This window comes from Psittacula echo, assembly GCF_963264785.1.
Source record: "Psittacula echo genome assembly, chromosome: 2".
NCBI classification, from domain to species: domain Eukaryota; kingdom Metazoa; phylum Chordata; class Aves; order Psittaciformes; family Psittacidae; genus Psittacula; species Psittacula echo.
The window spans coordinates 115212877-115224489 of record NC_137737.1 but is presented as its reverse complement, the minus strand read 5'-3'; positions in this window follow the sequence as shown (position 1 = coordinate 115224489).

Genomic DNA, 11613 nt, shown 5'->3' with positions numbered 1-11613 from the left:
AGTTTTAATTAAAATATGTCGATTTGTTTACTTCCAGGTGTGAAGAAGTCTGTTCCACGACATTGTTCACAGAAGGGCAGCACTCAGAGCAGAATGGGGTTGTCATTAAAGAGGTAACACATTAACTTGGGGAAAAATACGGTGGTTCATGCATTAAAGCCACAAGAATATCTGAAGCAGAGGAAGGAGATTTTCTGCTTTCACCAACTGCAAAGCTTCCTCATGCCGTACCTTTCCCTTCCTATGAGTTCTGCTCTCGCTGACATGGTGGAGGGAGAGATATACACATGTCCCGTGCCAGAAAAACTGGGAAGCTGCTCAAAACAACATGTAGTGGAGGAAAAGGAGGATGTGCCGCACAGCTCACTTCTGGCCTCATTTTGCATGGCACGAGCACAGACATGTGAGGGATGGAGAAATCAAAGAGGATTCCTCACTTTGCTCAGCAGCAGGTCCCTCCATCCTGCAGCTGAGGCTTTGTAAGCCCCTCCTTGTGTTATTGGGACAACTGAACCACCCTTAACGGGCAAAAAAAAGGTGGAGTGAGCTTTTGCTCTTCCACGGAACACAGAAGAAGGGTGTATGCTTCATCCCTGAAAGTGCAAAACAACTGGTGTGCTTCTGAGCCTGCCAAGCCCACCATGGTGCTGGGTGTCTGCCAGGATGGAACTTGAGCTGGGAAAAGAGGGCTCAGCACCTCTAGAGTAACTCAGCACCTCCTGGGATGAGGCCACATGCTCCTGCTACATAAGCAGCTTTGCAGCATTCCACACACCTCGTAGCAAAGGTGATGCGCTGCCTTGCAGCTGGCTGGGGTTGCCAAAGCCAGTTGTGCATGTCCCTGCTGTCACTCAGCTTTTGGTACTGAACTCAACATGCCCATCAATGAGTCAGTGAGGCAAACTGGGACAGGCAATGTTAAGTGGATCATATCTAGATTTTCCCTTTCCTGGGAAATTGTCAACAGGCTGAAATTTGCTTTTGGATTAAGGAAAAATAAACTTGTGCATATAAAATCTCCATGTTCTTTTATGAACCAAAGGATCTTATTTCAGAACTTTTGCTTAATCAAATTTTCCAGAAGATGCCAATAGTAATTTTTGTATGTTTTTTAATGTTGCATACCATACTGATACCATTATTGCACTTCGTAAAATGTCTATATTACTAATGCAATAGTCAGTGGTTGAAGTGGGTCATTATTCTGGCATTTCAGAGTTAGTACTATACTTTCTATGCAGTGGAAATACATAGGATAAGGGCAAACATGGCTTCAGAGTGAGTTTTTAAACATCTCTACAGAGCTTCAAAGAGTAATGTCAGTAAACTGTTTTTGGAGTACCCTTGAAAGAAGTTTGATAAAACTTATTTAGGTTATTGAGAAATCACTGCATGTGAATCCTATATAGGAGCCTTGATAAGAAACCAATAAAGAGTGAAAATGTGTGTCACTCAAAACTGCTCCCAGTTCTGAATTTCCATTTTGAACACTGGAAAGAAGTTATTTCTTGCAAATATAAAATATGCGTGTTCTTTAACAGACCAAAAGATCTCAGTTTTGTTCTATTTTCTTTTTATAACAGAAGATGGTTTGATCTACAAAAGATTATAAGATGCCATAAACAACAATAATAGTCCCAGCAAAAGTGAAACCAAAAGCTACAGCTGTTACAATATATCCCTCTGTGCCATACCTCATTAGGAAGAAGAGTGCACATAGACTCTTCAGAAAAGATAAATAAGAACAATTTCAAATAGGATTTCAAAGCAAATATTCAAACTTTAAAAAATATTATTTTCATATTAATAATTAAAAAATAGTTTAGTCATAACAAAAATGACTGGAAAAGATACAGTAGTTTGATCTAACTCAAAGAGGAAATCCTAAACCACTGGCCATTAACCTTTGGGAATACTGGATTATTAGATTATTGGGAATTCTGTCTTATTAGACAGAATTAGTGGCATCTACCTAACAGTAATTCTGTGCTCTTGGAGCTTTTTTCTCCATTGCATTTTGTATTAAGATTTTTGTGGTTTTTAGTTTTACTCCTGTTAGCACCTTACAGGGCAACAGAGGAAAGCATCATTGAAAAAAGAGCTGTACAATTCAAAATATGATTGCATATAGAATCATAGAATAGTTAGAGCTGGAAAGGACTTTAAGATCATCTAGTTCCAACCCCCCTGCCATGGGCAGGGACACCTCACACTAAACCATGCCACCCAAGGCTCTGTCCAACCCGACCTTGAACATCACCAAGGATGGAGCATTCACAACCTCCCTGGGCAACCCATTCCAATGCCTCACCACCCTCTCAGTAAAGAATTTCTTCCTTATATCCAATCTAAACTTCCCCTGTTTAAGTTTTAACCCGTTACCCCTTGTCCTGTCACTACAGTCCCTGATGAATAGTCCATCCCCAGCATCCTTGTAGGCCCCCTTCAGATACTGGAAGGCTGCTATGAGGTCTCCACGCAGCCTTCTCTTCTCCAGGATGAACAGCCCCAGCTTTCTCAGCCTATCTTCATACGGGAGGTGCTCCAGTCCCCTGGTCATCCTCGTGGCCCTCCTCTGGACTTGTTCCAACAGTTCCATGTCCTTTTTTATGTTGAGGACAAAAGAACTGCACACAATACTCCAAGTGAGGTCTCATGACAACAGAGTAGAGGGGCAGGATCACCTCCTTTGACCTGCTGGTCACGCTCCTTTTAATGCAGCCCAAGACATGGTTGGCTTTCTGGGCTGTGAGCGCACACTGAAGCCGGCTCATGTTCATTTCCTCATTGACCAACACCCCCAAGTCCTTCTCCGCAGGGCTGCTCTGAATCTCTTCTCTGCCCAACCTGGAGCTGTGCCTGGGATTGCTCCGACCCACGTGTAGGACCTTGGACTTGGCATGGTTAAACTTCATAAGGTTGGCATCAGCTCACCTCACAAGTGTGTCGAGGTCCCTCTGGATGGCATCCCTTCCCTCCAGCATATCAACTGAACCACACAGCTTGGTGTCATTGGCAAACTTGCTGAGGGCACACTCAATCCCCCTGTCCATGTCACCGACAAAGATGTTGAACAAGACCAGTGCCAACACCCATCCCTGAGGGACACCACTCGTTACCGGTCTCCAGCCGGACATCGAGCCATTCACCACAACTCTTTGTGTGCGGCCATCCAGCCAGCTCTTTATCCACCGAGTGGTCCACCCATCAAATTGATGTCTCTCCAATTTAGAGACAAGGATGTCATGTGGGACAGTGTCGAACGCTTTGCACAAGTATATATAAGGCAGTTCATCAAAATTTCACTTTTCATGGAAAGGCTGAAACAGTCACCTACTGATATTGCAAAGCCAGCTGAGTCCAGTTCCTAGTGACTTCCATTTGCATGAGGTAACCAACATACTTGAGTGCTTCAGAAATCGCCTTTTTCCTATTGCAATGGTCTCATTACTTTTAAAACACTGTTCTTGAGTCAATTTTTAAAATGGGGTGTAAGTTTTTAAGCCTCCATCAGCAGTCCAAGCTCACAGCTGATTTCAAACCTGCTTCATCCATATTTGATGCAGTCTACTTTCACACAATATATATACATATATACACACACTTCAGTAACTTTCTGGGCACCTCACAAGAGGAAGTTTGGTCCTGCACCTCTCGTGACATAGGCCCCTATATGACTGTTGTGCTTCTTGGAGTGGGGGGTCTTTTACCACTGGTCAGTCCCTGGACAAGCAAGTCCCCCACTTGAGGGTCAGTTGCCGTCTTCACTGGTCAGTTGCCATTCACTGCCTTTCTGAATTTCAAATAAATCAATCTGTACCACACTCAGAAAGGCTGCTTTACTTCTTGCCTGTATTATTTTTATACTCAAAGACATTGGAGAAATATTATTTTTAAATATATCCCATGTTGCATATTATGCAGGAGCAAAAAAGAGTGTCACAGGACCCAGTAAAAAAGATCAGGAAATAACAAAGAATGACATCATGAAGCAATAATAAATACCTTAATTACACAAAAGCTACGGATATTTGTGTATTCTGATAAAATTTTGGTACTCTTCATATTTTGATATTCTGAGAACAATTTAAGTAATGTGCTAGGGAAGCCTTCTATAAAGTGGCCCGGTCTCGTGGGCCCAAAAGTTGTTTTTTTTCTCAGTACCTGGAAGATATCCAGTGATAGGGAGACATGCAGAAAAGTTAGTGGTGTAAGATACATATAGAAGCAGTAATAACAATAATACAATTCTGCTCTGTGTACTTAGTTTCAACAGAAACTATCTTAATGTTTAGAGGGTTAAGTACAACTTTTGGGTCTCATCTAGATGGCAAAACATGATAAAATTTTTCACTTGGCAAAATTTCTGGCAATACTCTGTTAGGGTGGTGAGGCACTGAAATGGGTTGCCCAGGGAAGTTGTGAATGCTTCATCCCTAGTGGTGTTCAAGGCCAGGTTGGACAGAGCCTTGGGTGACATGATTTAGTGTGAGGTGTCCCTGCCCATGGCAGGGGGGTTGGAACTAGATGATCTTAAGGTCCTTTCCAACCCTAACTATTCTATGATTCAGTGATTCTATGATTGTTAATCGCACATCTAAATTAATGTTCTTCAGTAAACAAAACTGACCAACACATCATCTGTCATTTGCAAAATGCATGAAAATGAAATTGATACCATCTGAAGTTACCCATAAGCTTGTTGTTGCTACAGGTTGAAGAATCCATATCATCCTATTGTGTGATATGATTACAAAAAGAAAGGCTGTGTGGTTTCTTTGGCTTGTTTGTGCCACAGGTGAAGGAGGAGGTTGTCAGTGATGATGAAGAGATAATTGAGTTGTGGGTAAGAAATTCCTACTTGCATAAATCCATTTCCAGCACTTGCTTCATTATGGAGGCTGTTGAAAAACCTTGCTCAAAGAGAGCTAATCCTTGAGAGCAAAACAAACTGCCAAGGCACCTTCCCTTCAGAATGAGTGATGAGGCTACCAAGTGGGAATGCTGAAGAACTCAGGGAAATGGGGTGTAAGACCACGTATCTCAATCAGATGTATGTTGCATGTATATTCATATATGGTTAACATTAACATTCTTGTAGGTTACAGCTCGCAACCTTAGCTCAAGAGTTGTATCGTAGAGGCAAAAATACATAAAATAAACTATGTGTTCCTTTAAAAGTAAGCATGGTGCAGTCTGGGATGATAAACCCAGAACTGACTTATTCTTAAAATCATCATGATTGTATTACACTGTTATGGAGCAGGCTAATATGGATGTCTAAATTGATTTTTGAAGTTAAAAGATCTATCACTTCTAATGTTTTCCCTTTAGTTCTTCATTTTCATATTATCAGTCATATCTTATGAAGTTTTTCTTTTTTAGTAATATTAATTTTTCAGTTTAACAGTTTTTTCTTCTTTGCTTTGCTTCAGTTTGTTTGGTGGGGGGAGTTTTCATTCTGATTTTTTTTTCTTAGAATTTCATGTTAAATATTTTCACAGTTATTCTTTCTTAACTAAGCACGCATTTTTATAAAATTTTATATTACCCACAGCTGTAAAGAACATGCATATACTTGATTGTGTGAGAGGCTGCATATAATTTTCAGGTTTCTCTGCATTTTTTAAAGATGCTAAACGTCCAGAGCAGCTGATAGCAGGGAGGCAGAGCTCAGGGTGCCAAGCCAGGGGCAGAGGATGGGTAGGACAGGCCCTTTGGGCAGTAGCAAGGGCTTGGATCTACATGAGATAATCATAAACGCACTCCCTAATACTGCAGTCTCAGACTTAGCCTTGAGTGAAAGTCTCCTGTGTGGGAAATGAAAAAGCCCAACAACTTAAATAATTAAAATTTTCTGCTCTAGCTTTATTGTTTTGATTAAAGGAAGCAGTCACCTGGCAGATCTGTCATTCCTAAGTTAATACACACCTCCATTCTGAAACAGGAAGCCAGTCTAAGACTTCCCTAAACTGCTTTCTCGCAAGCACCCAGGAACCTAGATTTAAATTGTTTTCCCAAAGCTATATTCAGACCTACATGGAAGGCTAAAAAAGAGGTTTTGTACTAGAAAGAAAAGGCAAATGGTAAATACCGTTAGGTCTGTCAACGCAGTGTATGATGAAGTCGGCACCATTCATTCTATTTTGAGAAACCTAAGGCACATCAAGATGAAGTGACTTGTCAGGAATAACTCAGCAAAGCAGGGACAGGACTCTGTCTCACCTGCTGCACTTTAAGATATCTTACAAGTGGCATATGGCAAGGCACTCATCTCTGATTTATCTTACAGCCCAGGATACCAACTGTATCCTGGGCTACATCAAAACGAGCATGACCAGAAGGTCAAGGAAGGTGATTCTCCCTCTCTGCTTCAGGGTTGGAGTACCTCTCCTATGAAGACAGGCTGAGAGAGTTTTGCTTGTTCAGATTGGAGAAGATAAGGCTCAGGGGAGACCTTATAGCTGTCTTCCAAGAGCTAAAGGGGGCCTACAAGAAATCTGGAGAGGGACTTTTTATGAGTGGTAGGACAAGAGGCTTTAAACTGGAAGACGGTAGATTTAGTTATTACTTATTATTTAGATATACTAATTATTTAGATTCTTTACTGTGATGGTGGTGAGGCACTGACACAGGTTGCCCAGAGAAGCTGTGGCTGCCCCATCCCTGGCAGTGTTTAAGGCCAGGTTGGATGAGGCTTTGAACAACTTGATCTAGTGGAAGGTGTCCCTGCCTATGGCAGGGACTTAGAACTAGATGATCTTTAAGGTCCCTTCCAAGCCAAACCATTCTATGATTGCATGATATTATCATCTATTTGATTATGAAATTGAATGTTAAAATTTGATACAGGCAAGATCATGTTAAAGGCAATCTTTTTGGTTTCCTCAGAATAGATGGTTTTTGCAGCTTAGTTTTTTCAACTTGCTGCTATTGCTAGTAACTGTCGTTAATAATAATGATAATAATATCATTTTTGAGTTGCTGATGATGTGCGGGGCAAACGTAGGAACATAATAAGAAAGACTTGCAGCAAAATTAGAAAAATTAAACATGATGTAAGGAATAGAAGGTAAATAAGAAAAATAAAGTATGTAGTAATAAGAATGATTAGAGCAATCATGAAATTGCTCACTCTGAGATGATACCTGCCTTCTCAGTCCACTCTGGAGTCAACAGCAATAGAAAAATGTTAAGATTAAGTGCCCTTGGTAACAGTCACCCACTACTTTTTCAAGCAGTTAGCATCTCCTGGGTACTTTCTTATTCTCCCAATATGGGGTACAATTTTCCTTTTATTTATAATGAACAACTAGTGAGTCTAATCTGGTGAAACCAAATTCATGAACTGTAGGGTCTGTTGTAGGGTTTGAGCTGATGAACAGGTTGATATTGCCTGCATGAGTTACTGCCATGACTCCCTCTGAATTATGAGTCGTATCATTGAAAGTCAGTATTAATGTTTTTGCTGGCTCTCTACTATGATAACCATATGAATTATTCCCAGCTCCTGGGCCTGGCTGCATGGCACAGGAACTCTCCGAGACCCATGAGCAAACCATGACACTTTCTTGCCTTTTCTGTCTGAGGCAGGTCTGCAGCCACAAAGCACACACTTCTGGTATAAAATAAAAGATTCACTGGCACATCCCCATTCTGGCAGCAGCTGGGAGGTGATGTTTTGGAAGGCAGACGCAGGGACTGTAAGAATGTAGACCCTAGGCCCACTGTAGGAGAGGATCTGGTTAGAGACCATCTTAAAAACCTGAATATACACAAGTCCATGGGACCTGACGGCATCCATCCGTGGGTCCTGAAGGAGTTGGCGAATGAAGTTGCTAAGCCACTGGCCATCATATTTGAAAAATCATGGCAGTCAGGTGAAGTTCCCAATGACTGGAAAAAGGGAAATATAACCCCCATTTTTAAGAAAGGAAAAATGCATGACTGGGGAATTACAGACCAGTCAGTCTCACCTCTGTGCCTGGCAAACTCTTGGAGCAGATTCTCCTGGAAGAAATGCTAAGGCACATGAAAAACAAGGAGGTGGTTGGTGACAGCCAGCATGGCTTCACTAAAGGGAAATCCTGCCTGACCAAGTTGGTGGCCTTCTATGATGGGGCTACGGAACTGATGGATGGGCAGAGCAGTTGACGTCATCTACCTGGATTTGTGCAAAGCGTTCGACACTGTCCCACACAACATACTTGTCTCTAAATTGGAGAGACATCAATTTGATAGGTGGACCACTCAGTGGATAAAGAACTGGCTGGATGGCCGCATGCAAAGAGTTGTGGTCCATGGCTCGATGTCTGGCTGGAGACGTAACGAGTGGTGTCCCTCAGGGATGGGTGTTGGGACGGGTCTTGTTCAACATCTTTGTTGGTGACATGGATAGTGGGATTGAGTGTGCCCTCAGCAAGTTTGCCAATGACACCAAGCTGTGTGGTTCGGTTGATACACCGGAGGGAAGGGATGCCATCCAGAGGGACCTCGGCACGCTTGTGAGGTGGGCTGATGCCAACCTTATGAAGTTTAACCATGCCAAGTGCAAGGTCCTACACCTGGGTCGGAGCAATCCCAGGCACAGCTCCAGGTTGGGCAAAGAAGAGATTCAGAGCAGCCCTGCGGAGAAGGACTTGGGGGTGTTGGTTGATGAGGAAATGAACATGAGCCGGCTTCAGTGTGCGCTCGCAGCCCAGAAAGCCAACAGTATCCTGGCCTGCATCAAGAGGAGCATGACCAGCAGGTCGAAGGAGGTGATCCTGCCCCTCTACTTTGCTCTCGTGAGACCTCACTTGGAGTATTGTGTGCAGTTCTGGTGTCCTCAACATAAAAAGGACATGGAACTGTTGGAACAAGTCCAGAGGAGGGCCACGAGGATGACCAGGGGACTGGAGCACCTCCTGTATGAAGATAGGCTGAGAAAGCTGGGGCTGTTCATCCTGGAGAAGAGAAGGCTGCGTGGAGACCTCATAGCAGCCTTCCAGTACCTGAAGGGGGCCTACAGGCATGCTGGGGAGGGACTCTTTGTTAGGGACTGTAGTGACAGGACAAGGGGTAACGGGTTAAAACTTACACAGGGGAAGTTTAGATTGGATCTAAGGAAGAAATTCTTTACTGAGAGGGTGGTGAGGCACTGGAATGGGTTGCCCAGGGAGGTTGTGAATGCTCCATCCTTGGTGGTGTTCAAGGCCAGGTTGGATGAGGCCTTGGGTGACATGGTTTAGTGTGAGGTGTCCCTGCCCATGGCAGGGGGGTTGGAACGAGGTGATCTCAAGGTCCTTTCCAACCCTAACTATTCTATGATTCTATGATCATAGAACATATCAGGTGGCGACCAATGAAGTACTTCACAGGTCTTCAAGTATCCTGGTGGAAAGTCAAGGAAGTCTTAGAGATACAAAGCCCTCCCCATTTCTCTCAAACCCCGAAGTTATCTTCTCTTATCCATTATTATCTCCTGAGGAAGAGTTAATTCAGGAGGCAGAATTAATCTTGCTCTCAGAACTTCAAGAGAAAATGATCAATTCATTATGGGCAAGGGTGGAAGACCTGTGAGGAGCTAGCATGTCTGTGGGTATGTGTTTAGATGTGCTTACTACTGAACAATCCCAAGCTTCCTCCCTATCTGCCACTGTACCTCTTAGAGAAAATAAGATAAGCAGATTTTTTCTCTCATTGAGTTTACTTAGACTATCTTTGGTGTATAGAAAGAAAGAACTGAAGGTGGCATAATAGAAATCAAACAGGCTCAAGAAAACAGCAGCGAGTCAGGAGTAGTTAAGATCAAAGGGGTCTTCCTTCACTCGGGTGGTAAGTTTCATGTGCGTTGCCAGCTCCACGAGTTATTCCTTGAAAGATAAGAAGATGACCACCTTGTTTTCCTTTTCTGGGTTTTACTGCTGATTGATGCCTTCCCTGTTTGGTTTTCAGAAACACCCCAGTGTTGTGGTTTAAACCCAGCTGGTAGCTGCCCTACTTACAGATAAAGAAGAGAACGTCCGTGCTGGGAAAAAGAACAATTATAATACTAGACTTCAGGGACAAAAAAACCAAAGAAGCAAGAAAAGAAAGATGTTGGAGCTATAGGTGTAATCTGGAGCTACCCAGGACCAATTCTGTGACAGGTAGAGGCTCAACTTCAAGCAGCATTTCTAATAGCTCTTAGCAAGTAACAGGCTTCTAAAGTCATATCCGAGCATCTCAGTGGCATGACTTTCAAACATGCATCACCAGATTAGTGCTGCTAAAATCAGGCCTGCTAATTAGAAAACTGAGTTGGGTAACAGCATCACAGCATCACTTCAAAAGAAGATGATTTTAAGACTTTAACTTCAACAGCCACTAAAAAAACCCCAAACCACCAGAAAATTTTAGCTTGGCAATCTAAAGCATGAACCCCTATGCTTACATGATTTAAAGGTGAATTTGCTTTAGATGGTGCAAAGCTAGGTGTCACTTTCAACAGGTTTGACTTCAGATAAGCAAGTAGAAGACCAGAAACATGCCTAGGCATAAAGAACAAAGTTATAAAACTGTGTCTGGAGTCCTCCTTCACTGTTCCAGTATGTCTCCCTCACCTGTCTTGCTAACCCTTTGCACATGGTAAGAAGATTTTTTCCTGTGTTTAGGAATAATTTCATTGATTTTCAATGTTGCTAAAATATGGGGTACTTGGTTCAATTTTACTGTTTGTTCTCTCTTCTAAAAAGAAAAATCTATACTGGCATTTCATAAGGGTGTTAGTAAGACCCAAAGGTACGTGTGTTTGGTTTTTGATATCAGTTTCAGCTAAAAATTACCATCTTACCTCAAAATAAGCCATTTTCTGAATGGCGGTACTACCTCACACATGCTGCAGAAGTTCTGTCCTCACAGGTCGAGAGCATGTAAGAACACATACCACTTAAGAACTGGAGAAGTAAACAGCAAGGATAAGGTCATTGTATAAGCTTGAAAAGCTCAACATTCATGACAAGATAATTAGATAAATATCAATATATATGATTATATATTTTTATATACATTTCAAGTCCATGATCAACCCCAAATGAGCCAGGAATGTATGTCGAAACTCACACAAGCAACCTCACCATCTCTATTTAAATATGTTGCACTAAAACATCCACAGAGTCAAACCCCTGTGCAATGTTATAATATTATCCAGTCTTACAGCTTTCAGTACCCAAAGGCAAGTAAGCCCCTGAAGCATCATGCTGCCATCCCAATTCTACTTTCGATTTTTTTCCACTTTTGCTAAGAGAATGTGATTGAAAGTCACATTCCCATCTTGGCTCAAGCAAAGTCCTGGTTATCTGGATAACTGTTACCTCAGACACCCTGCTCAAGTTCTGCACCTGGATCCTTCCCCCAAAAGCTATTGAGCAGGATGGGTAGACAATAGGGTGCTGAAGGCAAGAACTGGTGAAGACAGTGGGTCTGAGGAGAGCTGTGTGCTAGGAGTGGCACTGAAGCCAGGCACCTGCAGTGGCCCTGTCATGCTTTGCCTAACTCTGAGTAGCAGCTTAGAGGAGACATCTTAAAGTTTTTTGACTGTGGTTTTTCAAAGGCAGGGCATTTTAACGAGCTTTTTCTGTCTTAATCTTCATT